The sequence below is a fragment of the Canis lupus genome, chromosome 11 (genome assembly GCF_003254725.2).
Source record: "Canis lupus dingo isolate Sandy chromosome 11, ASM325472v2, whole genome shotgun sequence".
Lineage (NCBI taxonomy): Eukaryota > Metazoa > Chordata > Mammalia > Carnivora > Canidae > Canis > Canis lupus.
The window spans coordinates 72,853,355-72,878,403 of record NC_064253.1 but is presented as its reverse complement, the minus strand read 5'-3'; the positions used below and the strand labels follow the sequence as shown (position 1 = coordinate 72,878,403).

Genomic DNA, 25,049 nt, shown 5'->3' with positions numbered 1-25,049 from the left:
GGTCCTTCCCCTAAGGCAATGGGGGGCCATGGAAGGTTTGTAGTCAAGAGAGTGACACAATCTGATCTATGTTTCTCTGACTTCCCGGCAGCAATCTGTGTGCAGGGGACTAGAGGAAGCCATCCTGGAGGTGGGGGCATGTAGCAGCTAGGATGCCGCGTCCAGGGGAAAGATGATGGCCAGGCCTGTGGCAGCGGAGGTGGACAAGGGGTGTGGGCGCTGGGCTGCGGGGTGTTTAGGGAGACTAAGTGCAGACCAGATGCGAGAAGCATAGGAGCGGGAGCCTCCTGGGGGACTTTTGGGTCCCGATGCTATTTGCTGGTTCGAATGCTATTTGCTGAAATCTGGAGACGAACAGGTGGGGGAAGACAGTTTTGTGCCACCAGTAGAACATGGATCTGGATTTGAATGAATACTGGCTCAGTGGCAGTTGTCAGGAGGCAGGTTTCACCTTCCTTGAGGTTGAGCTACCTAGTTTCCATCTTGGAGGAGACAGTGTCTACGTCTTGTTGTGTCCGGGAGGCTTCAGTAAGGCCGTGGATGTATAAGTGTATCGGAGAAAGTGGTTGTCTCCAACTCGCTTGATGTTTACACCCCACGGAGCTCCGACCCTCCTCCACCCTCTCCAGTGGGGCAGAGCAAACTTCTTAAAAGTCGGGGCATGAATTTCTTCTAGGGAAGATGCTGTCTTTGTTCATAACAATAGCTTTGTGGGGCAGAGGGGCAGTGGCAGGAAAATCACTGGGGAGAGATGCCCAGAGGGGAGGGGAGGGGAGTGGGAAGGGAGGGGTGGGGCGAGGAGGACGGGGGCTTACGGTGGCAAGAGAGATGAGGGACTGGGGGAAGCGTGCTGGGGACTCCTTGACGCTGATGGGACTCGAGTACACCTCAAACCCTGTGATGCCTAATGTTTGCTGCGAAGCTGTTTGTTTTCATGTGATGTGCGTCTCTTCTCTCATCCCCAGGCCAAACGATGACTATGCCCGAGCAGTCTGTGTATGCACAGCAAGCTTCCGGTGGTTGTAGGGCGATCTGGGCGTCTCCCTGGGTTTAAGTGGTGTGGGATAGGAGGAAGCATGAGCAGAAGGGCACTGCTCCACTCTGCAGAAGCAGGAGGCCGGGGTTAGGATGACCTGGACGGCTCTGGGGCTCGGAGGTGCAGGATAGGTCAACCTGATGACCCCCTTCCGTCCTTCCGTCCTTCCGTCCTTCCGTCCTTCCGTCCTTCCTTCCTTCTTTCCTTTAACAAATATTTATTGGCTGTCTACTGGGTGTCAGTCATTGCCGTAGGCCCCGGGAATAGAGCTGGAAGCATAACAAGGTTCTGCTACCGCGTCAGGCAGCGTAAGAGTCATTAACAGGAATAAAAGGGAATGAGGGGAAGACACAGGGTGGCGATGTAGGAAGGCTGGTGGAGGAGGTTGTCCTTGAAGAGGTGGTGTTTGAGCAGAGACTCGAGTTAGGCGAAGGAGAAAGACACGGGGGCTCCCCGGATAGAGCTACGAGGCAGAAGGAGCGAGAGCTCTCTCCGCAGTTTGCTTGTGACAGTGGACAAGGGACAACGTCTCAGGCCTCAGGTTCTCATCTAGATGAGGGTTGACATCAACCTTCTGTAGTGGAGGGAAGGGTTCCAAGAGATCACGGAGGTTACGTGGAGAGAGAACACGCAGCCTGAATACAAGGGAGTGTGGAAAAGCCAGCCAAGGACTCGGGTTAATTCCACTTTTTGCTGTGGGGTTTGGTTTGGACCAGGCCGGGGGTGAGCTGTATGGGCCCGCTGGGGAATGTGCCAGCTCTGGGAACTCAGCTGGGCCATGTACTAAGAACGCGAATGTCCAAACTCTGCCAAAATGACCTGCGGGAAGTGCCTTAATACAGACTATTTCCAGAGGCTCGTGAATTCTGTATTACAGCGAAGCCGTCCCATGATTGTGCAATTGTCTTGCTGATAATACAGTCCCCGATGCATTTGTCATCACAACTCAGGGGGAAAGGCGCGGTAAGTCTTGGCTGCATGAGGACTTGGCTCCTTTGATCTCATTCCTTGCTCAACCCTTCACCACTGGCCAGTTCCTTTCGAAGAATTACACGGAAGCACCGACAGTATCTCCGCCCCTCCCCGGACGCGTAGAGAAGCGCCGTTCCTCCGACGTCGCCGGTTGCCTACCCACTAGTCATTTTTCTTTCTCATTAGTGAGGCTGAAAATGCCAGATACTGTTCCCAGCGTTCCTTGCAGCATGGATTTGCATACCAATTATGTGTTGTCATGATCGCGCTGTGTAACAAGCCTCCCCAAAACTCAGTGGCTTAACACGGTGAGCAGGCATTTAGCTCCTGAGTCTGGGATCATGTTTCGTCAGAGCAGTTGTGTTTCTTGGCTCTTAGCCGGGCACACTTACAGGTCTGATGGGCGGCTGGCCATCACTGGGGGCCCCTGGGGTGGCCGAGCTCTGGCGCTGTATCAGGTAGCCCAGGTGCGACCTCGTGTCAGGTCCCGGCTGCTGGGCCGGCACCTCCTCCACCCCTGGAAGCACTTGCTCACCTGTAGGACCAAGAAGACATGTCCTGGTTTAGCTGAACCTAATTTAATGCTCGTATTACGGGTAGAAGTGCCTCCTGGGGACCGGATCACCAGGTGAACCAGTACCCACTCCCAGTATCCTTCCAACGCCTCTTGCCTACCCCTAGGGCTGGTTTGATTCTTGGAGTCCAGTCTCTGTCTCTGGAATCAGACTGTTTTTAGTGCGGACCTGCTGATTTGAAGCAGACTCTCTTACTGACCCTCGTTAACCTGTGAACCCCTGGCTATGGTTTCTTGCCCATCGTTGCAATCCCTGCTATGGGACGCTGGGCCAACCATCCTGCTCCCCGAGACCCCACGTTGAAGAGTAAAGACACAGTCATTGTCATGCTCTGTGGCGGCCGCGTGCAGGCTCCTCTTCCCCTCCCTGTAGGCTCTGCTATCTTTCTCACATCGCATCCTCAACGCCCGGAACAGCCTTTGGTCCGTGGCCAATGTTTCACTCAAACAAGAGTCCAAACTAAGCTATAATGAAGTCAAACCAGAAAAGGAAGCAGTGATTATTCAGAGCCAAGACAGGTTCATTAAAAATAAATCCTGTTTCTCTGTTTCTTTTCCTTTTCTTTTCTATTTTTGTTTTTTTGTTTTTTTGTTTTTTTCCCCTTTCTGATAGAGACTAATCTACTTGGAAGATAGGTCTTGACTCTTAATCTGGGTATGCGGCGAGGGGCATAGAGGTTCAGATGCGTTCTGTTTGGGAACGTTTTCCTAACCCTTAGCACCACACTTCCTCTGCTGTGACACTTGGTTGTGACAGTCTTGGTTGGTGGCCCCTTTAGTGTCTTTCTGAGAAGGTAGAGGGACATTCCGTCTTGTTACTGTCTCCGTAGACCCCAGAGTAGCGAATGACACACAGCAGGCACTTAATAAAGAATGAAGGAATGAATTGACACTGTCTCCTTTGTGCTAATCAGAGTAACGGTCCCCTAAAGATGTCCCCGTCCTAATCCCTGGAACCTGGGGATGTGGGAAATTACGTGGCAAAGGGGAATTAAGGTAGCAGATGGCTCTCAGGATGCTAATCAGCTGACTTTAAAATAGGGGGAGTACACTGGATTATGCAGGTAGCCTTCGTGTAATCACAAGGATCCTTACCAGCGTAAGGGGGGGCGCCAGGGGAGGTCAGGGTGTTGCAATCTCAGAAGCCTTCCCCCCTTCCCCCCCGCGCTGGCTGCATATGTGGAGGGAAGGGCCGTGAGCCAAGGAGTGCCGGTGGCCGCCAGGAGCTCGAGGGAAACGTGTACTATGCACCGAGTGCCGTTCCAGACACTCAGGATGCAGTGATGGGAGCTGGTGGCCGCTAGAAGCAAGGAAGGGGGTTGATTCCCAAGAGCCTCCAGAAAGCAACGCAGTCCTTGCTGACACCTTGATTTCAGCCCAGAGAGACTGACCGCTGGGCTCCCTGCCTCCGGGACCGCACGGGACACGCGCGCGTGGGTTGTTCAAACTGCTAACCTCGTGTCACGTTGTTGCATCAACTGCGGAAAACAAATGCACCTCCCGCCATGGTCTGAATGTGTGCGTCCTCCCCAGATTCAAGGGTAGAAATCCCAAGGCCCAAGCTGATAATATTAGGGGTTTGCGTCCTCCCCAAATTCACAGGTAGAAATCCCAAGGCCCAAAGTGATAATAATAGGGGTGGGGCCTTGGGAGGCAATACGGTCAGGAGGGTGGGGCCTAGCAAATGGGATGCGCAGCCCTACAGAGGAGGTACTTGGGAAGCCTGTGACCTGGGAGAGGCCCTCCCCGGCCCACGCCCGCACCCGGGTCTCGGACCTCCGGCCTCCAGAGCCCTGAGATCACCATCTGGTTGATAAGCCGCCCAGGCTGCGGTATTTTGTGACAGCAGCCCTAGGACAGCCCCGCCCAGCCCGCACCCTGGAGGGGCCGCCCTGCTCGCCTCCTAGAGGTTTTCATTGTTAAATTCTGGACTGGGACTGGAAGGTCTGGGAAATTTGTTAACAATCCCCACGTTTGCTACTACTAATCAGCTATGTGTCTAATTAAGTCCTTTGGGCCTTAGTTTCTCCATCTGTGAAATAAGAGCCCTTCCAGCCGTGACGTCCCTGGATCTGTGTGGAACAGGCCCCCACCTTGTCGGCCGGCAGCCGCCTTCTCTCCCCCCAGCCTGGTCCGAGTGTCACTGTCTTCTAGCGCCTGTCTTCCCTCCTTCCTTCTCTCCTTCCTTCCCTCCTTCCTTCCCTCCTTCTTCCTTCCTTCCTTCCTTCCTTCCTTCCTTCCTTCCTTCCTTCCTTCCCTCCTTCCTTCTTCCTTCCTTCCTCTCCTTCCTTCCTTCCTTCCTTCCTTCCTTCCTTCCTTCCTTCCTTCCTTCCTTCCTTCCTTCCTTCCTTTCTTCCTTATTTTAGAATATTTTATTCCTTTGAGAGAGAGCGCATGAATAGGGGGAGGAGGAAGGCAGAAGGAGCAGCAGGCTCCCCACTGAGCAGGGAGCCCGATGCCAGGCCGACCCCAGGACCCTGAGCCCATGACCCGAGCCGAAGGCAGATGCTTAACCCACTGAGCCCCCCAGACGTGGGCTTTCTTTAATGCTTCTGCTTCCTACCAGGCAGATCCGATCAGTCTCTCTCTCTCTCTCCTTGATCTATCATCTATCATTTATTTTCTGCTGTTTTATATTATAGTCATTTATCTTTAAGCTCATATTCTAAATGCCTGGACTTCCGCATCTCTGCAGCTCCTGTGCTTGAAAAGTAGTAGGTGTTTTTTTTTTTTTTTAAGATTTATTTATTTATTCATGATAGACACAGAGAGAGAGAGAGAGAGAGGCGGAGACACATGCAGAGAGAGGAGCAGGCTCCATGCCGGGAGCCCGATGCAGGACTTGATCCCGGGACTCCAGGATCGCGCCCTGGGCCAAAGGCAGGTGCCAAACCGCTGAGCCATCCAGGGATCCCCGAAAAGTAGTAGGTGTTTAATGGATCTTTGTTGACTGGAAGACAATTCAATTTGAAATGTGTTGTTTAGAATCATTTAATCTGCAACCTTACAGCCAGGCTTTCGGCCAGCGCCTCGTCTACTGTCCTCACTTTACTAGAAGGGACACTGAGGCTGGAGCAGCGGGCTCCCTTCCCGGAGCCCCACACAACGTGTTTGAGGCAGAGGTTAGAACTCAGGTGCGTGACCAGCAGGTCCGGGTTCCTTTTCATTCCACCACGTGGCCCTTGGCCCACCTGTCTTCGCTGCAGGCAGGAAGCCCTGAGATTGTGATGCTTCGTGCGACGGCTCACTTAGGCTTCACGTGAAGTCCACTGCGGGATGGACAGTCTGCATCTTCAACGCGTGACCTTCAAGATGACCTGGAGCCAGGCCTGCGCCCGTGATCCGTGGGCTGGAGCAGCCTGGGAGACGGTCCGGCCGGGAGACGCAGGGCACAGAAGCTGCTTTTGCGGAGGCTGCCGGTCCCTGGCGCGCCCCCCCGGGGCCTTGGGCGGCCTTCCGCTGTGGCCTCACGCCTCTCCGCGCTCCGCACCTACCTGCGAGCTTCCTGTGGGCCCCAGGGAGCCAGAAGTACGCCAAGCAGCGTCCAAGCTATTATTATTGTTGTTATTTACGCTGATCACGGAGGCAAGCGGCGGACACGAACCACCTTGAGCTCCCTCGCGTGTTCACCCCGCACACAATTCGCCCGGCAATTCCCTCTTAATCTTTAAACCTGTGTGTATTTCAAGAGAAATTTAATCCTTGTGTTTCTGATTCATTTGCACTTAACTCATCAAAATGTTGCTTTGTAAGGCGTGTTTGATGTACAAGAAGGTTCCTAAGCCCTTTCATAAGCCTTTCAAATGCCTTTTCTCTTTGAAGCTGAAGCTTGTGCTCTTCCAGCGCTAAACAGCTGAACCCGGTGAGTCTTCAGTCGCCGGCAACCCCAGAGGCCACACGTCGGGGTGGTCTACGCAGGCCGCGTGGGAGCTGTGCCCCGGGAGCTGTCCCCTGCAGGGGGACGGAGAACACCCCGCGGCTGAGCGTCCTGGGAGTGAAGACGCACCGCCTCCTGCCTGCGGCCGGGCTCCTGCTGCCCCCCGCCCGCAAAGCCCCAGCTCGTCCTCCTCGTCCTCCCCGCTTACCGACAGCAATGCCTGCTCCTCCTCCAATACTCGGCTTCCAGCACCTCTAGGAAGAGCTCTCAGGGAGCACTGAGCACTCCCTTTTTTGTGTCTCATTCTATCCTATAAGAATAATTAATAATAATAACTTAATTGAGCGCTTAGGATGTGCCAGGTGCTCTGTGATTTGGGTTAACTCCTTTAATCCTCTCAACACTTCCATAAAGCAGGTATTAACTTCAGCTTCCTTTTGCAGAGAAGGAGGCCAAAGGACCGAGTGGGTAGGTGAGGTGCCCAAGGACGCACGGTGGGGAAGCCGGCATAGCACTGACCACTTGAGCACAGTGGAACACGCTTGGTAAATATTTGTTAGACGTTACAACTGAATGAAGAGGGGGAGCCTGGGTGGCTCAGTCGGTTAAGCAGCTGCCTTCGGCTCAGGTTGTGATCCCGGGGTCCCAGGATCGAGCCCCATGGTGGGCTCCCTGCTCGGCGGGTGGTCTGCGTCTCCTTCTCCCTCACTGCTCCCCCTGCTTGTGCTCTCTTGCTCTCCCTTGTTCGCTCTCTCTCTCTCAAATAAACCAAACCCCCCAAAATATGTAATTGACTGAATGAAGATATGCATGGCCTGCACATATCGCTTTCCAAGGGCCGGGTGCTAGGAGGATCTGTGGGTGCTTTGGAAGACAGACTGAGACTCGGAAAAGGTCTTAGCATGGGCGCCTGTGTGGCTCAGTCGGTTAAACGTCCGACTCTGGATTTTGGCTCAGGTCATGATCTCAGGATTGTGAGATTGAGCTCCGTGTTGGGCTCTGCTGCGCGTGGAGCCTGCTTACTGCTCTCTCCCTCTCCCTCTGCCCCTCCCTGCCCTCAAAAAAAAAGAAAAATAAAAGAAAAGGTCTCAGCAGCTTGCAGCTCCAGATGGAATTCTGAAATGCAACGTACTGGGGTTGACCATCTATCCCGTGCTCAGGTCTCAAACCCTGGCAGCACAGGCCTAGGATGGGGGACGTACGTCTATGGCCTGGTGCCCGTCAAAGGTCCGCAGGTGTCAGCATGGCGTCAGCCCCACTCCGCAACGTGTCACTGTGCAGCTTCAAGCCCGTCGCTAGGCATCTGCTGTCTAGAACAGGGACGAGCGCATCCTACTATCTCTCTATCTCTGGCATTCAATCTACACCAGGAGAAATGCAGAAACTTACCTGATGACTTTTACTTCTAATATATTTGTATGATTACGAAACATAGTCACCGTTCACAATTTTGAAGCCTGAGAAAAAATGAGGAAACATAGTCACCGTTCACAATTTTGAAGCCTGAGAAAAAATGAGGAAAAGAAAAGATCATCTGTGCGTGTAGAGCCACCTCCTGCCGGTTGGTCATAGTCCCTTCTCTGTAATCTGTCAGGTGTATTCACACACAGAGGTGATTGGACTTTCCCAGCCTCCTCAGATCAGGATACATTTGGCTCAGATCCTCGGTCCGGCCTCTGTGGAAGCCCCGGCAGCTCAGGATTTCTGCAGAGACCTCACACTATTACCACCATCTTGGCCTGGATGTCTTGTCTCCCAAATGCTTATTCTCGGATTTGCTTTTGGTTTCTTTCTTTGGAAGAAGTCTGCCTGTCATGCACGGAGGGTGGCTCCTCCTTTCTAGCAGTGCAGATGCGTGTGTGTGGCCGTGCTTGGGACGTGGAGGAACTTTGCTGATGGATTGAAGAGTGAGGGTGGAAGTGAGACGGTGCTGTCACCACCCAGGCGGTACGTGGCGTTGGCTTGGGTGGCAGGGATGAGGCGATGCAATTGCCTTCCTCAGGGGAGAGGAGAGGAGTCAGGGATGGCTCTAAGTTCTGGGGCCCGAGAGACGTGGCAAATGAGGAAATTAACTGAGATGGGAAATCGTAGGGGTTGAGCAAGTCAAGTGTGGTTTCTCCCCTTGAATCCTGCCCTTGGCCTCCTACCAAGAAACAGGACAAAACCCATAATTCTAGTGATGGCCTCCAAGTCCGTTCATGATCTGGCCTCTTGCATGCCCCCAATCTCATTTCCTGTTGCTCGAGAGGCAAAGAGAGGCTCTCCTCTTCCTTCCTCGTGGCCTTTGCACCCGCTGTTCCCCCTTCCCGAGCACTTTCCCTGCATAGTGTCACGGTCCTCACCGTGGTCCGTATACACTGTGTGCCCCAAGTCCCATCCAAGAACAGGGGCCATTGATCCTGAGGCCACCCCATGCCTCAGGGGTGGAGGTGGACTTACGGTTGAAACCGAGTTCATAACAGCCAAGAAAATGAAACATCCTCAAGTGGACCTTGGGATGATCCTATTTGAATGGAAAGCTACCGATCCTTGTAGCTATGTTTTGAAGGCAGACGCGGAGCAGTTGCTGAGCTCATCCCAAACAGGCCTGTTAACACGGGAGCCGTGGTCGGGTAGGACGATGATCAAAATCTCCCCCGAATGATGGGACTCCGTTTCCTCCGCTAAATGGCGTAGGCTTTACCGAATTACTTCCTGCAAGAGAGAGTTTTAAAATCCTTTTCACCTTTCTGGCCATCCATTGTTGGATAACGGAATTTGATTGAAAGTTCGTGGAATGCAGCTGGAATCGGACCCCTCGGAGCCTCATGGTCCCACCCAGCACTGGCTCTGCCCTCTCTGGCCACGCGGAGCAATCTCAATTTCTCTGTTCCGTGATAACCCGAAGGCATCTGTGCTTCGTGAACAAATCTCCCCGAGTCTTCCCTTCTTTTGGTTACATCATTCGGATTCATCCTCTTCTCAGAACTGTGGATTTTGGGGCAGCTCACAGGCTTACGGTCTGGGGCTCATGCTCCCTTTTCTTCTGTCCCTCAGGGCACCACGTAGGAGGTGCTCGGTCCACCGTGGTGGAGCTGCCGCTGCTGGTAACCGGCATGCATCGAGCTTGTGCAAGCTCTGAGTGCCCTGCACGCACTCCCGCTTCCAAGCGAGGCAGCTGATGACCTGGGAGGTTACGCCACCTCCTCAAGGTCGCTCCATAGGAAGTACTGGAGGCAAGGATCAGACCAGGCTGTTAATGGTAAGTGTTAAGTGCCTATTATTTGCCAAGTGCTTTTATATAACTTACTTATTGAATCCTTGACCCAACTGTGGGAGGTAATGCACCATTGTCTCTACTTTACGGACCAGGAGGTGGACATTCCCGAGTGAAGACATCTGCCCAAGGTCACCTAGTGTGTAAGTGGCTGAGCCTAGCTTTGAACCGGATCTGCTCTGCCTTCAAATGAGGGCCCCGCCTGCACCTCTGGGCTCCGAGATATAGAGAGATCATTAAGCGCATAACCTCTGCCCCCCCCCCCCCCCACCCGAGCATCGCATCGCACGGGGTGGGAAACACTTCACGGCGTGGGGCGGGTGAGGTTCAGACAGGAGGAGCCGCGACACTCGCTCCATCATATCGGAAGTGCGGAGCCTCCAATCAGGTCCCGCGCCCACGAGTCGCAGTCGAGTCTTCTCTCTCTCCCCCGGCGAGGGTTCCGCTCTCTGCTGCTTTGCTTCGCCTCACACAGTTATTACGGCGAGATTTCCCCCAGTGTCCCAGCCTCCCTTCCAGCTCTCGGGTTAGATTTCCCTCCTAGATGCGGCCATTTAAATGCATATCGGCAGCAGTGGAGCCCACCAGATTTCCTTCCCATTAGCAGGGAAGATGGTCCTGGTAGTTATGCACCCGCGCTGAGTGACAAATCTGGCGGGCTGGGCAGGATGGCTTTGTGGCACGACCTGGTTTTGCTGTGCTGGCGGGGGCGGGGGGGGGGGACGACTGGCAGGAGCTCCGGGGGTGCGGGAGGAGAACACAGAGGAGCAGGGGCTTGTCCAGGGGACGTGGGAAGGGGGCAGGGCAGGGCCTGCGGGCGGGGCGGGGCCTCGGGAGGGCTGGTGGGCCCTGCAGGTGGGCGCTGGGGGGGGGCGGGGGGGGAGCCGGGAAGGGAGGTATGCAGGGGAGGCGGCCGGTGGGCCCCAGGGGCCTTGTTGGGGTGTCTGAGGCGGCTCAGGCCTCGGGTGAGGGTCCCCGGCTCTGTTCGTGGCCTCAGGCTTGAGGAGAGCTGGATGGGACAGGGAGGGGCGACAGCTGTCCCCTGGAGCTCAGCTTGCTCCCCAGGAAGAGGGCTGAGGGGGGCTGAGCGTGCCTGGGGTTGCTCCCTCAGTTGACAAATCAGATACCATGAGTCTCCCCACATCCCCTGGGCGGGGGGGGGGGTGCGGGGGGAGCCCAGGAGTCACACTGATGGTGCTCTGACTCCTGGGGGAGGAAGAGGGGTTCCCTCTTACCACATACGTCCCCGTGAGCTCTGCCCCCTGGTCCCCACCCCGAGCAGATCCCCCTTCATGGTGGCCCAAGAGACGGCCAGTGGGACGCAGTAGCGCGCTGGACACGTGTGGGTGCGCGTGTTGGCACAGCATGCACTGGGCGGTGGGCAGCGCGTGCTCGCACACGGATCCGCTGCGGGTGCGGGTGTACAGAGGTCGCTACCCCCAGGTCGGGACTGCGATTCGGAGGCTGGCAGGGCGGATGGTGACTGATGCGTGGCTCTGAGGCGCTCTGGGTCACGGGGGTGTGGCGGGGGCAGGAGGCGGACAGCAGCATTGGCAGAGGTCAAGGAGCGTCTACGCAGGCCCGGGTCTGCATGCAGTAGGGCGGTGTGCACGGGCATCCCCAGGGGACGGTGTGCTGTGGGACAGGGACGGAGAGAGGGAGGGAGAGAGACACAGAGAGACAGGAGACAGAGAGACAGGGAGAGACAGAGAGACAGGGGGAGACAGAGAGACAGGGAGAGACAGAGAGACAGGGGGAGACAGAGAGAGACAGGGAGAGACAGAGAGACAGGGAGAGACAGAGAGACAGGGAGAGCGAGGGAGGGAGGAGAGACAGGGAGAGACAGAGAGAGACGGGGAGAGACAGACAGGGAGAGGGAGGGAGGGAGGAGAGACAGAGAGACAGAGAGAGACGGGGAGAGACAGAGAGACGGGGAGACAGGGAGAGATGGGGAGAGACAGACAGGGAGGGGGAGGGAGGGAGGAGAGACAGAGAGACAGAGAGAGACGGGGAGAGACAGAGAGACAGGGGGAGACAGGGAGAGACGGGGAGACACACACAGACACACCCATATACAGGGAGAGACAGACTGGGGGTTTACAGATATTTTTTCCCTTCCTTTACTCTATGTCTCTCAGTTTTTCCTTTCTGGTCGCTTTCATACCTCCTCTCTCCCCCCAAGAGCAGGCAAGATATTCCCTCACGCACCTGCGGCACACACGCCCACTCACCCATGATGCCCATGCTCACCGGACCTGTGTGAGCAGCAGGCCAACACGCGCGTGTGGAAGGAGGGGCACCCACAAGGCTCTGGGGCTGGTGTCCTCACCCGGGTGTGCTGGGCACGTGGCCATGGAGAGCTGCTGACGTTTATTGAGCACCTGCTGTGTGCAGGCTGCAGACGCCCTGCCTGCCGGTCGTGCCCCTCCCAGGCCCCCTGCCCTGTCCTCTTGCGCGCCCCCCAGGGGGTCGAGGCCTCTGTCCCCCCCGCCCCCCGCCCTGTGCCCTGCAGCCTATGCTCCACCCGGACCGCCTCCCCCAGGCCTGAAGCAGGACCCGGGGCACCCAGGGCACCCAGGGCACACCACGAAGGCAGCCGGTGACCTGGGGCCCCCAGGCCGCGGTGCGTGCAGAGCAGCAGGGATTGTGCGCGGGGCTGGGTGTGGACCTGGGTCTAGGACCTCGGGGCGCGCCGTAGGCAGGGCCCCCCCCCCTGCCCCTGCCCGCCTGGGAAGGGGTAACAGGAGCTGCTTCCCCGTGTGGGGCGGGAGCTGCCCCCAGGGCTGCGCTGGGAGCACACGTCTCCAGTCGGTGGTTCCTGCCCTACACGCCCCCTGCCCGACCCCCCCCCCTCCCCGGGGGCCGCTGTAACCTTCCTTGCACTTGGGGGACAGTTAGAGGCTCACGCCCCAGCCATCAGAGGGCGGCGGAGGAATCACCATGTCCCTCCGTCTCCATTTTCTTCAGAGGTACAGTGACTTATTTGTTTATTTATTTTTGGAAAGATTTTATTTACTTCTTGCAAGAGCTCGAGAGGGAGCAGGAGCCGGGGCAGGGGACGCAGAGGCAGAGGGAGGAGCAGGCTCCCCGCGGAGCAGGGGGCCCGACGCGGGGCTCGATCCCAGGACCCCGGCACCCTGAGCTGAGCCGCAGGCAGGCGCTGAGCCCGCTGAGCCCCAGACGCCCCAGTTTGTGCATTTTTTATCCTAATTGCAAGCTCCAGCTGTGACAGGGCGACCAAGCCGCTAGAGCAGGACGCCTGAGACCAACCTCGGTGGCTGCTCCTGGGCCTGGCTCGTGTGGCAGGGACCCTCCGTGGACACACTGTGCGCCCGCGGCCCGGGCTCAGAGGCGAGGACCCCCAGGGCCACGACCAGCTGCGTGTGGGGCAGGAGGGGACGGTCTGGTGCTGCCCCTTCCCCGGTGCCCGTGGCCGCCCCAGGTGCCCGTGGGAAGACACCGGGAAAGGTTCATGCAGCCGCCCCCAGGGGCCTGCTCTGCTGGGGCCCAAGGTGAAGGCCCGGTAGGGGCGTAGGGGGTAAGCCAGGGTCTCCCTCCGGGTCCCAGCGGGGGCACCGTCAGCCCACGAGCCAGTCACCCAGAGCGCAGGCCCGGGGTGGGGCGGCCTCCGGGGAGCGCGGCCCCTGATTCAAATCTCGTGTGGACCCGGGGCTGCGGGCAGGGACCGCCTGAGCCCGGGGGGGGGGCGCGTACCCTCTGAAGACTTAAGGCAGAGGTGGATCTCCCCCCGGGGCTTCCAGGTCACGGGGGTCAGGACAGGACGGTGCACAGGTCCCTGTTCCCTGGGGAGTCGGACCTCGGGCCGTGCCCGGAGCACAGGGCCCTGGACGGCAGCCTCCCTCCGGGGCGTCCTGCTTCCCACCCCCGCACCTGCCCGGGGGTGGGCGATGGCTACACCCCCGCTGGGTCTCGGGCGTCCCCTGCGCCGGGCCATCATGTCTGAGCCCGGCCCACCCCTCGGGAGTGGGGACCGCAAGGCCTGGGCCAGAGCCGGGGTGGGGAAGACGTGCTGGGCCCCGGGAGACCCTCCAGCACTTTCCTCAGACCCCCAGTGGGGGGTGGGGGCGGCTCGGTGGCGCTCAGCAAACCTGCAACCCCTGTCGGGGCCTGTCTGCAGCTTTCCACGTCCCCGGCCACCCGCCTGGGTCAGGGAGGCAGACAGGGACCCCTCGCCCAGGCGCGGTGCTCCCTCCTGGGTGGTGGTGACAGCCACAGGGTGGTGAGGGCGCTGGGCTGGGGGAGCGGCCCCCGAGGCCCCACTGGGAGGGCCGGGTCGCTCCGGCCACACTGTCACCCTCGCGTCCTGCCGTCCGGGGCCCCAGGCTCTCGGGGGGGCAGGGAGGCCGGGCCGGGCCTCGGGGGCCCCACGGGAGGGGCACACGGGCCGGGCTCCGCGCTCGTGCAGCCGGTCAGTGTGCGAAGCTGAAGGATAAGCGGCCGCTGGGGCCAGCCGCCCCCTCCTGCTCCCAGGGATGCCACCGCGGCCCGGAGACACCGGCTTGTGCCCCCCCGAGGTGGACGGGCCCGGCCAGCAGGAGGGCCCGGGCTGGCAGGGGCAGCGTGCCCGGCGGCCCCCGGGGGTCAGCAGTGCCGGCTTGGAGGAAAGGCCTGGAACCGCAGGCGGCGAGGCAGGCAGCCTGGCCCTTCAAAGCTTTCCCTTCTTCTTTTTTTATTTTTTTATTTTTTAATTTCATTTTTTTTCTTTATCCAAAGGCTGCAGAGCTGAAATAATTTATTTTGGATTTGAATAGGGTGCGATAAGCCGCTGAAGGGGCAGCCGGGGTGGACGTGGTGGATGCATTAGGTTTTAAATTAGTCATTTGATGCTGGTCTGGGGGCCGGAGCGAGGGCTCTGGCTGGCGGAGAGGCGCCGGCGTCCCGTCGGCTGCTGCAGCGGTGGCTGGACCGAGGGCCCCGCGTGGGGCCGGCGGGGTCGCCACGGGGGGTGTGGGCCAGGGCTGCGCGGCCCCCTTGCCGGTGTCTCTTCACGGTTTGCCAGGCCCCGTCCGCGCCCCCGCCTCTGCTCGGGAGCTGCACGACCGGGGGCAGGTGGCCGCGTCTCTCAGGGCCTGCGGCCTGCGGGCGGGACAGCGTCCCCTGTGACCCCCGAGCCCGGCTGCTGCAGCAGGAAAGCCACCGCGGATCACGCAGACAGACCAGCAGCCACCGTGTGTTTTAAAATGTTCTTTACAAAGGCAGGCGGCAGGGGGCAGGCGTCCTGCTGGCTGGAAGCTCGGGGACACCCCCACCCTCACCCCACTCAGACGACGCCCGTCCTCCAGGCCCTCGGAGCCCCGGGGCATCGGCCTCCGCCTCTGCGTGCGACGGGGACCTGGGTGAAGGGCACGGCGCATCCAACTCAGACTTGGGATCGCGTCCTGGGCCTGGGCGCCGGGGACCTCGCTAACGGGGAGAGGGAACGGAGACCCTGGTCATCCCCACCCGCCAGACGCCGCTCCCTGGGGGCTCCTGTCGCCTTTGCCTCGGAGGGTGGGGGCAGCTTTGTTGCTGTAAAGATCCTACCGTTATGCTCCCCTGTCCGCAGAGATGGAAGCTGTGGGCGGGGCGGTGGGGACAGCGGGCTTGGCTGGCACAGAAGGTCTGAACTTCCGTGTGAGCGATGATTTGTACACGGGGGGCCAGTGCGGGTGCCCCCGCGGGTCCGATCCTTTGAAATACGCCACGATCGGGGGAGGTAGGATCCACGTTCTGGTCCTCGGCTCAGTGAGACGAGACCCCGAGGTGCAGCGCCTAGCACCTGGGGGGGGGGCGGGGGCAAGGGGGGGAACCAAGAAGCCTTTCTGGCCCTTCCCAGATATGCCTGGGGCCGGATGCAAGGGCTGGGCCCGGGGCAGCGGCTGGCCCGTCCCTGCCTCCCCTCAGCCCCGTCCTCCTGCGGGGGGAGCGGGGACATCTGGACGGGCCGCGCGGGAGCGAGGTGGGGGCGCGGCGGGGAGGGCGAGCAGCGCCTTGCCCAGCCTCACCTGCGCCCATTAACCAGATGGAACTTGGAAATGAGCCTCGGAGCGCAGTGAGGGGAACGTGGGAAGGAAATAAACACCTGGCGAGAAGGATCTCTATTTTCTCTTTAGAGCCCATTAAGTTTATGGAAACTCATGAACTTAGCGCAAACCTAATTAAGCTCAAATAGGGATTCGGGAGTGCAGGCGGCGAGTGCGGGGAGGGTCCCGGTGGTGTCGAGGGAAACAGGCCCCGGAGCAAAGTGGGGCTTCATAGCAAGGGGGTCGCTCTCTGCAAAAGATGGGATGGAGGCGGACTTCTGGGTCCAGGCCTTTGAGGCCCTCTCTGCTCCTAACGGACGTGAAAGGGAGGTGGTCAGAAATACGCGGGGCTTCGTGTCCGACACCCAGACACACGGTCCTGGCTCTTCCACTCCTCGCGCCTCGACTTCCCGTCTGTAAGATGGGAATTTCTGCCTTGAAATGCGACGATGGTGCTGAATGTCTGACCCGTGTGGACGCCCAAAGAGGGTGCCCGTCGTGGTGACTGCGGTGCCTCTGGGTCCAGGCGGGAGGGGAGAGCTCTTCCCCTATCTTGGGCTCATCCCTCCCCCCCTGTGCACGCTGACTGTGTTAAAGGGCTCGGCTCCTCCCCTCTCCTTCCCGTGAGGAACGCTGCAGGTCCTCCCTCGTGACCCTGGCCTCAGCCGTGTGACTTCTTAGCAAATGTGACACCGAGTCTTAAAAAGAGCACGTGCGCATGGTGGCCTGCCCACACTTCCGTTCCTCTGTGCCCCCTGGACACTCTGCGGACGGTCCTGCTGCGGATGAGAAGCTGGCGGAGAGGTTACCGTGTTGCCCGAGTCCAGGCCTTTCTAGACCATTGGCTGCCGGACAGCACCAAGCTGCACGACGTGCCAGCCGAGGTCAACGCAGCCACTCGGCCAGGCCCAGACCCATGAGCAAAAGCCTCCCTCACCCCAGTGTCAGCAAAAGGGTGCCCTTCGGGTCCGGGGCTTCCTCTTGCGTTCTGCAGAGCGGCTGGGCTTCACGCGCGGGGCTGCCTTGTGTCCTCTACGTGCACGCTACTGCAGGCGCCAGTGGCACCTATGCCATGCCAGTGCCAGTGTGGTCCCAGCGACAGCCGGAAATCCCTTGGAGGGAGGGACCATCGTCACCTGCATTTCACAGGTGAGGATGCGGAGACACAGAGAAGTCGAGCCGTGTGCCCAGGACGCGTCAGTAGCGGGGTCTCGGTTTGAACGGAGCTTTGCTGGACGAGGAGCCCATGGCAGTGGGCTCGGTCCCGGGCGCCGTGCCCTGCGGAGCAGCAGAGCCCTGGGGGGCCGGATGGGCCTGAACGGGAAGCAGGCTTGGCTCAGTGGACAAAGCAGCCAAACGGACCGACGAAGCGATCCCATGGGTGGAAGCACCCCGCCCCCCTCGCCCACAGAACGGGGGCCCTCGGGCGTTTGCAAGGCAAAGTGTCCAGCGGGCTTTAGGCTGTTGTCCGCTTCGAGCCGTGGGCGAGTGATTTACCGGGTCCTGAGAGGGGAGAGGGGAGAGGGGAGAGCGTGCACCGTGGGTCCAGTGAATGGGGTGCAGCAAGGGGCCACGTGCTACTCTCTTCCATGAAGCAGGTGCAGCATCCTGTTCCTCTGAACCCAAGTGGGGTGCACGGCAGCCAGGGCCCCCCCAGGGGCCGGGGGGAGGCTGACCCGCAGATCCACCTGTCACCATATGCTGACTCTGGACCGGAGGGGAGGCCTAGAAAGCCCATTCTGGGCCCGCGTCCAGTCTGCCCACCCCGTTCCCCTTTAGGAGCCGAGGCTGATAGATTATCCCCAGCTGACTGGACTGCCTCCTTCACACCTGATTCAAAACAGGAGGGGAGGGAGGTGATTAGTTTTCATCCTCAAAGCCCTAAAGAAAAAAGGATGAACTTTGGAGAAAGAAGGCAATGAGGGGCGCCTGGGGGGGCTCAGCGGTGGAGCATCTGCCTTTGGCTCAGGGCGTGCCCCTGGGGTCCCGGGATCGAGTCCTGCATCGGGCTCCCTGCATGGAGTCGGCTTCTCCTTCTGCCTAGGTCTCTGCCTCTCTCTCTGCGTTTCTCATGAATAAATAAATAAAATCTTAAAAAAAAAAAAAAAGGAAGTAGGCAATGAGCTTTCTTTCACTAGAGATATGCATGTAGAGCCAGAATTGCTATATATCGGATTTTTTTGAGGATGTATTCAATGGCATCAGGTTCCCCTAAAATGCTGAAATTCTATAATTTTTCTTTGAGACCACCAATAGAAAAATTTTAGATTGTACACAGTATTAAAACTGGCACAATTACAGTAGCAGTTTGGGTTAAAGAATGATTTCCATGATTGTATATCCCCTGCAGCCCACATATTATAATAAATAGCACATCAACATTTTTTTTCTTCTTCTGGTTCTGGCAGGACCATTATCAAGAGAAGAAAGGCTCTAATGACAATTCCCTGCATCTCTTCTAAAAAGGCCTTTCATGTCTGGCCTCAAAGCGGACAGGGAGGCGGCAGGTCTGGCTGTGCGTCTTCCTGGGACCGGCCTCCTGGGTGCTGCCCGCTGGCTCTGCTCCCTTTGGTCCGGGCTGCAGAAATGCCTTTGCTGCCGTGGACATCGGCTGGGAGGACGGCGCAGGGGGGAGGTTTTGTGGAGATAAAAGACAAACAAGAGAGGGATGCATGTGGAGTCACAGTAACGTGGGTCCCCTGAGGATCATTAGTGAGAAAGGAGCCCCAAGTCACCGATAGGGGAGATGTGGTCCTACCTGCCCCCTGAAGCAAAGTGACATCTGCTGAGCACCTACTGGGTGCTCTGCCCGTGGAGTACATGCTTGTATTTATCCTCACAGCAACCCTGTGAGGTGCGTGGTTGACCCCACTTAACAGATGGACTAATTGAGGCTCAGGAAAGATGAAAAGGACATACTACAGGTCCTATAGCAAAGAAATGTCTGAGCTGGAGTTTGAACACAAGCCCGGGAGGGGCTGATACCAGTCCTCTTTTCTTGGAAGCAGGTCTGATGTGGGAAGACACATACAAAAACCAAATGCTTTCTGCACTGTGGGCGGCGGATAGTGGGCAGCCCAAAGATGCCCGCATCCTAATCACCGGGACCTGAGAATCTTAGCTTATCTGGTAAAAGGGAGTTTACAGATGTGATCATGATAAGGATTTGGAGTTGGGGACATTATCTGGGGCCCCTCGCCCCTAGCAGTAATCCAGAGGGTCCTTGCAAGAGGAAGGCCAGCGGGCCAAGGGCTGGAGACAGCGGCATGATGTCGAGGCAGGTCTAGGGGTGCCGTGGCCAGAAGCCCAGGGACGCCACAACCTCTAGGAGCTGGGATGAGTTCTTCCCTGGAGCTTCCGGAAGAAACCAGCTCTGTGGCACCTTGGTTTTCGCCGTGGCACCTTGGTTTTCGCCCCTGAGACTCATTTTGGAACTTCTGACCCGTAGACCTGTAAGAAAACCAATTTGTGACATTTTAAGCCGCCGAGCTTGTGCTTATTCGTCACAGCAATGGCAAGAAACTCATAGACGCCATCTGTGATGGGAGAGGCAACCTGGTTGTCACGCTCTTGCTGGCTTCCCCCAGGTCCTCATTCCATCTTGGCCTCTATGAGTCTGAAGCCTTCGGTCAACTGTGGCTTAGCAGAATGGCACCCGCTCGAGAAGAGGGAGTGAGACCAGGTGACCTTTAAATGATCTTGTTGACTTTGATGGTCAAGGACAGCGTCAGACAAACTGTGGTCCCCAGATTGGTGCTGGTGTGTGAGCTGCTGGGAAGAGAGCATCCGCCCTGCCCTACCCCGCCTGCTGGCTCCACCTCCTGGGGGGAGGAGCGGTAAGTCCAGAAAATGGGCGCAAGTGTTTATTTTTTTTATTTTTTATTTTTAAAGATTTTATTTATTTATTCATGATAGTCACACAGAGAGAGAGAGAGAGGCAGAGACATAGGCAGAGGGAGAAGCAGGCTCCATGCAGGGAGCCCGATGTGGGATTCGATCCCGGGTCTCCAGGATCGCGCCCTGGGCCAAAGGCAGGCGCCAAACCGCTGCGCCACCCAGGGATCCCGGCGCAAGTGTTTAAAAGTGGCAATTTGGCATTGCTGAGTCATCCAAGCATGTGACCAGAGGGCCCGTTGAACAGGGCACAGACCAGTCTGGGTGTGGTTGGAAGGTGCTGGTGGGTTGCAGGGGGAACAAACCGTGTCCCACTCACACACTGCAGTCCCCACAAAGGCCATGTTGGGTTAGGAGTCAACACCGACACCAATGGACCCTTTTCCCCTGAAAGTTTGAGAAGCCCTAGTCCGGGGCCCTGTAAGTCATTCAGGCACAGACTTTGTGAGACCCAAATGTCTCATCTTTTTCAAGCCTAGGGCTACCAACGGAATCATATGAGTATTTGTATTTATGTTTTGCTGACCTAAAACCTCTGGATTGAGTCTTCCCTGGCTTTTATTTATTTTATTTTATTTTATTTTATTTTATTTTATTTTATTTTATTTTATTTTATTATTTTATTTTATTTTATTATTTTATTTTATTATTTTATTTTATTTTATTATTTTATTTTATTTTATTATTTTATTTTATTATTTATTTTATTTTATTTTATTTTATTTTATTTTATTATTTTATATTTTATTTTTCTCCCCTAGCTTTTAAATGCTCATGAAAATCCTGTTCTTATTGTCTGTTCTGGTTTCCCCCCCATGCTCCCCACAGAGGTCTCGGTTTCTGTCTTCTATGTTTTTCTTGAAGTTGCAGCTTCCTTGCACACACCTGCCCTTATCTGCTGGCAGCCTCGCACCAAGAGGTTGGCTGAAGTGCATGGCAGCCTTTGGTGGAGTTGGGGAAAGAGTCCTCTCCCTGATTCTGTGCCACACACAGTGACCAGGGTCCCACCACCACACAGGGACTGTGCCCTAAGCCCTGTACAACCTGCCACCGGCACACCCCCTTTGGCTTCTCTCCAAAGTCCAAACCCATCCCAGGCCCTAGTGGGGAAAGGGACAGCGGCCATCCACGTGGCCTCCTCCCTGGATGCTGACTTGGGCAGTCAAGATCCGACATGAGCAACAAAACTTCTAAGAGCTTGAGTTTCATTTTGAGGCAGAAGCAATGGGATTTGTGATGAAATTAAATACAAGGGGGCAAGGGGGAGTGGAGAGGCTCAGATGATACCCAGATATCGCACCTGGGTCCCTAGGTGGGCGGTGGTTCCACTCACCAAGGTGGAGAGCACTAGACGAAGGTCAAGTTAAGGGAAAGACAGCTGGTCAGGATTGAACACTTGGATTCAGAGCCCTTGGGAGGTAAACTCTGGAACTGATTTTCTCGTGTGGCCATGAAGGACCAGAGCAGCTCCTGATTCCTGCTCGCAGCTGGGCTTCACGGCCCGTAGGAGCTGGCCTGGAGCTCCCGCTGGGCGTGGCCTTCTTCTGCGGGATATGAGCACCCCCACAGGACCCCAGAGTCGGCCAAGGTCGCTCGGTGACGGCAGAATGGGACAAACAGCAAGAGTCCTTTATAATCACGGCTGGACACAGGCAGCAGCAAGGCCACGGTGCAAATCACCACCCGCTGACAGGTCCCTTCTTCCCGCCAACATCAGTGATGGCTCTTCCCCTCCTGTGCTAGTGTCTGCCTTGCCTGGTTCTTCTCTCCCTTTTCCTTAGGATTTACTGGAACGCCCGGCTGTCGAGGAAGCCCACTCCCTGTCGGCATCCAATCAAGGAACTGGTGTCCCGGCGCCCTCCTGCACTGCCTAAGAGAGGCTCGAGGCTGGCAGTCAGCCGTTCCGGGCACCCCCTCGCTGAGACTCCTCGCAGCTCCCATGGGACGTGTTCTTCCCCATTGCGATGGGCATGGGTCAACCTTGACTCCCCGTGAGCTCCTCCCGGCTCGACTTGGAGCCTTTGCCACAACCACTCCTCCCTCTAGGCCCTGACAGCCCTCTGGAGATGTGAGGGCCGTGACCTTGTCTCCCATTGCTCAGGTCTTCTTTGCTTAAACTCTCTGTCAATTCATCACATGGCTGTACCCCTATCATCTCCCCTGTGTCTGCGGGGACCTGGGATCTCTCAAGGTAGCTTGTGGTTTTTCAAGGACACGCAGGTGTTTCTCCTTCACCTTGACTCTGTGAATGGGCCTCACTGGGCACATCAGCACGGTGGGGTAAGGAACGCTCACCGAATTCATGTGGAACCAGCCGGCGAGAGTCCTGTCTCAAGCCTCACCCGGCAGCCCTGGCCATCCTGAGGATGCAGCTCACATCCCTGGGACATGGATTGCCATTGATCCTGTTCTGAAGTCTGGCACTTCTGTTTGGCCGTTAAAAAGAGCCTGCCATGTCGATGAATTATTTAAACAGAACAGAATACATTTAGGACCAGAAATTAATAAATCAGAAAAGAGAAGCGTAGTTGAATTGGTAAATCAGGTTAAGATTTAATCAGCAAAAAAAGAGATGAATATAAAGCCATCTTTGACCATTGTATCAATTAAAGGGGATAAAACATAAGCATTCAACACTGAATAGAAGAAAGGGAATCAAAACTCTGATAAAGAGGAAATTAAGCCAACATACTGTGTAAAACTCCTTGTTAAGGACTTTGAAAATCTGGATAAACTGAGTGATTTTCTAGAAAAAAATGAAATGAGTTGAGTGAACACGATACAATATAACAACAAATATGAGAGAGCTCGTGGGGGAAACATCTCAAAGAATTACCTCCCCAGATGGTAGACTCTTAAGTGGTTAGGCAAATTCTTCCAAACCTTCATAACACAAACGACTCCTCTTCTGTGTAAAGCTTTACAGAGGATAGAAAAATAGGGAAAGCAAGCTAAATAGGAAAAGATGACACAGCAATTTTGATCAAATTTTTTTTTTTTTATTTTGATCAAATTTTGAGAGAAAAACTCACTATTCAAGATTTTATATCGAGTGAAATAAAGTCAATGGGGAGAGCTCAGCTACACAAAGCTCGTGGAATACCACTCACAACAGAGGTGACATGTCATAGTAGAGGGAAATGATGGATCAGTCGAAAAATGATATTGAGATGATTGACTATTCATTAAATGCATGGTTTTGCATCCCTCAACTCCAGGTAGATTGGAGACAAGAACATTTTTTTTTAATTTAATTTTTATTTTTTAAAAACTTTATTTATTTATTTATTTATTTATTTATTTATTTATTTATTTATTTATTATTTTATTATTCATGAGAGACACACAGAGAGAGGCAGAGACACAGGCAGAGGGAGAAGCAGGCTCCATGCAGGGAGCCCAAACGGGACTCGATCCCGGGACTCCAGGATCACGCCCTGGGCCAAAGGCAGGCCCTAAACTGCTGAGCCACCTGGGCTGCACCGATTTTCTTTTCTTTTTTTTTTTTTTAATGAGAAGTGTATTTCAGTTAAAAAAAAATAATGAACAAATGTTTATCTGATTGCAGAATGGGGAAAACCTTTCTAAGTATTAAAAACATATCAAAAAAAGACACATACTGAAGGAAAATATTGGTAGATTTAACTAAACTAAAAAAAAAACTACTATGCTTCAAAAACTTCATAGACAAATCAAAAAGCTAAATATAAACCAAAGAAACATTTACAGCATAGACGGCAGACAAATGGTTGAAGCTTAAGCATATTAAGGAGAACAACGAAGCTCTACTGGAGGAGGCAAAGGCCACATGTCTGGACTTCAATACAAGGTGAAATACAAAGGTTTGGTGCTTGGTGAGCAAGAGAAAACAATCTCACTGGTGACCAAAGAAACAGAAATTAAAGCAAGACCGATGTGCCATTTTCACTCGCCGAATTGGCAGAGAGGGAGGAGAACTACCGCTCCCGATGCTAAGTGAGCACGCGGAGGAAACGGGCGTCCTGGCGCACGGCCGGTGGTACATAAAATATGTACAATATCTGTGGAAGGCAGTTTTGCCAAATGTGACAAAAGCTTTGAATGTATACATTTCTTGGATCCAACGGTTCTATTTCTAGAGGCGGATCTTCAAGTCATAACCACGTCTGTTTATGCGGGGATTTATGTATGAAAACACGCGCTGGGAGAGTATTTAGGATCCTGAATTCCAAAACGAGGACATGGGTTAAATCGTACACTGCCAAGACATGAACTACTACGCAGGCATCAAAAATGGAATAGGAGAAGAAATTCAGTGTTACCCCAAATGCTCACGCCGCGAGGCTGAGTCGGACAAGCGGAGGGCGGAAAGTCTGACGTAGGTGACTCGTGTGTGCACGTGTCCCCTTGGACGGAACACTCCAGGGACAGACACCAAAGTATTAACAACGGGTTTCCCTCCTCATGCTTTTCCCTATTGTTCAGATCTGCCACACGTACGACCTTGGAACCAGCATGTTTTTCTTTTTATCTCTGTTCATGCAGAAAGAAACGTAGCGTCGAGGTCCGCACACCCCCATTCTCCGACCCCGTGCCCGGGAAGCGTGTGATGTCTTCTCGTAACTCCCGAGAGTTGCTGGGCCTCCTGCTTCCAGGACCGGCTCCGCTCCGCGATCCTGTGTCTGGACGCGTTATTTTCACTTTTCTTCACGTCCGTCGAGCGCGGATTCCAGCCGCCTCCCTCGGTGCCCCCGCCAGCCGCACGGGCGCTTGCACACGAGCCGGGAACCCGAGGTGCAGGGCGGGTGGGCAGGGCCCAGGTGCTCTCTGCCACGGGTGGCCTCCTGCCTATTTCCCCTCCCTCTTCCTTTCCTGGCGGATTTCTCACGCGTGACCATTCTTCTCTGGATTCACAGGAGAGGTCTCTCTTTTGTCTCACTCGGGAGAGTTTCCACGTTTAGCCCACGTCTTCCCAAATAACTTCCCCAAACACGTGCCACCTCCTTACAGAAGTTGTCCAGGGCGACGGGGAGGGGGGGTGAAACGTCCCCTCTTGGTAGGTGGGCACGGCCCGCAAAGCCTCACTCAAATGCAGTGTGGGTTACAGCCCTTTCCCCCCCTTTTACAAATTCATTTAATTTTATTTCACTGCCTTTTTACTTACATCATAAGGCTTTTTCATATTGTTACCCAGTTTTCGTGTTTTTTTTTTTTATTAGAAGAATAGGTGATCTACTTACTAAGACTACCTTTCTCTAAAAATATCTGTTTTCTTAATTCCATTTAGCTGCTGCATCCTCTCCATGTTGGATCAGACTGAATCGCTGCAGGTTTCTTTCGGGAGGAAGGTCGACGTCGGCGGAGGACCTGTTAGGTGCTAAGCAAGGCGCCAAGTGCCGCATCTCCGACCCGTCAGAGGTGCCGCGATGCTCCCTGGA

At 55.7% G+C, this 25,049-nt stretch overlaps 1 long non-coding RNA gene across 2 annotated transcripts; it reads left to right on the top strand.

Moving 5' to 3' along the window:
- LOC125756084 (uncharacterized) lies at positions 1-25,049 on the top strand. 2 transcript variants are annotated; one of them, XR_007414159.1, is made up of 3 exons: positions 1-358; positions 24,157-24,405; positions 24,899-25,049. It is a non-coding gene; the product is annotated as an uncharacterized LOC125756084 (long non-coding RNA). The 2 variants fall into 2 exon arrangements; XR_007414158.1 differs by lacking the exon at positions 1-358 and adding an exon at positions 21,236-21,623.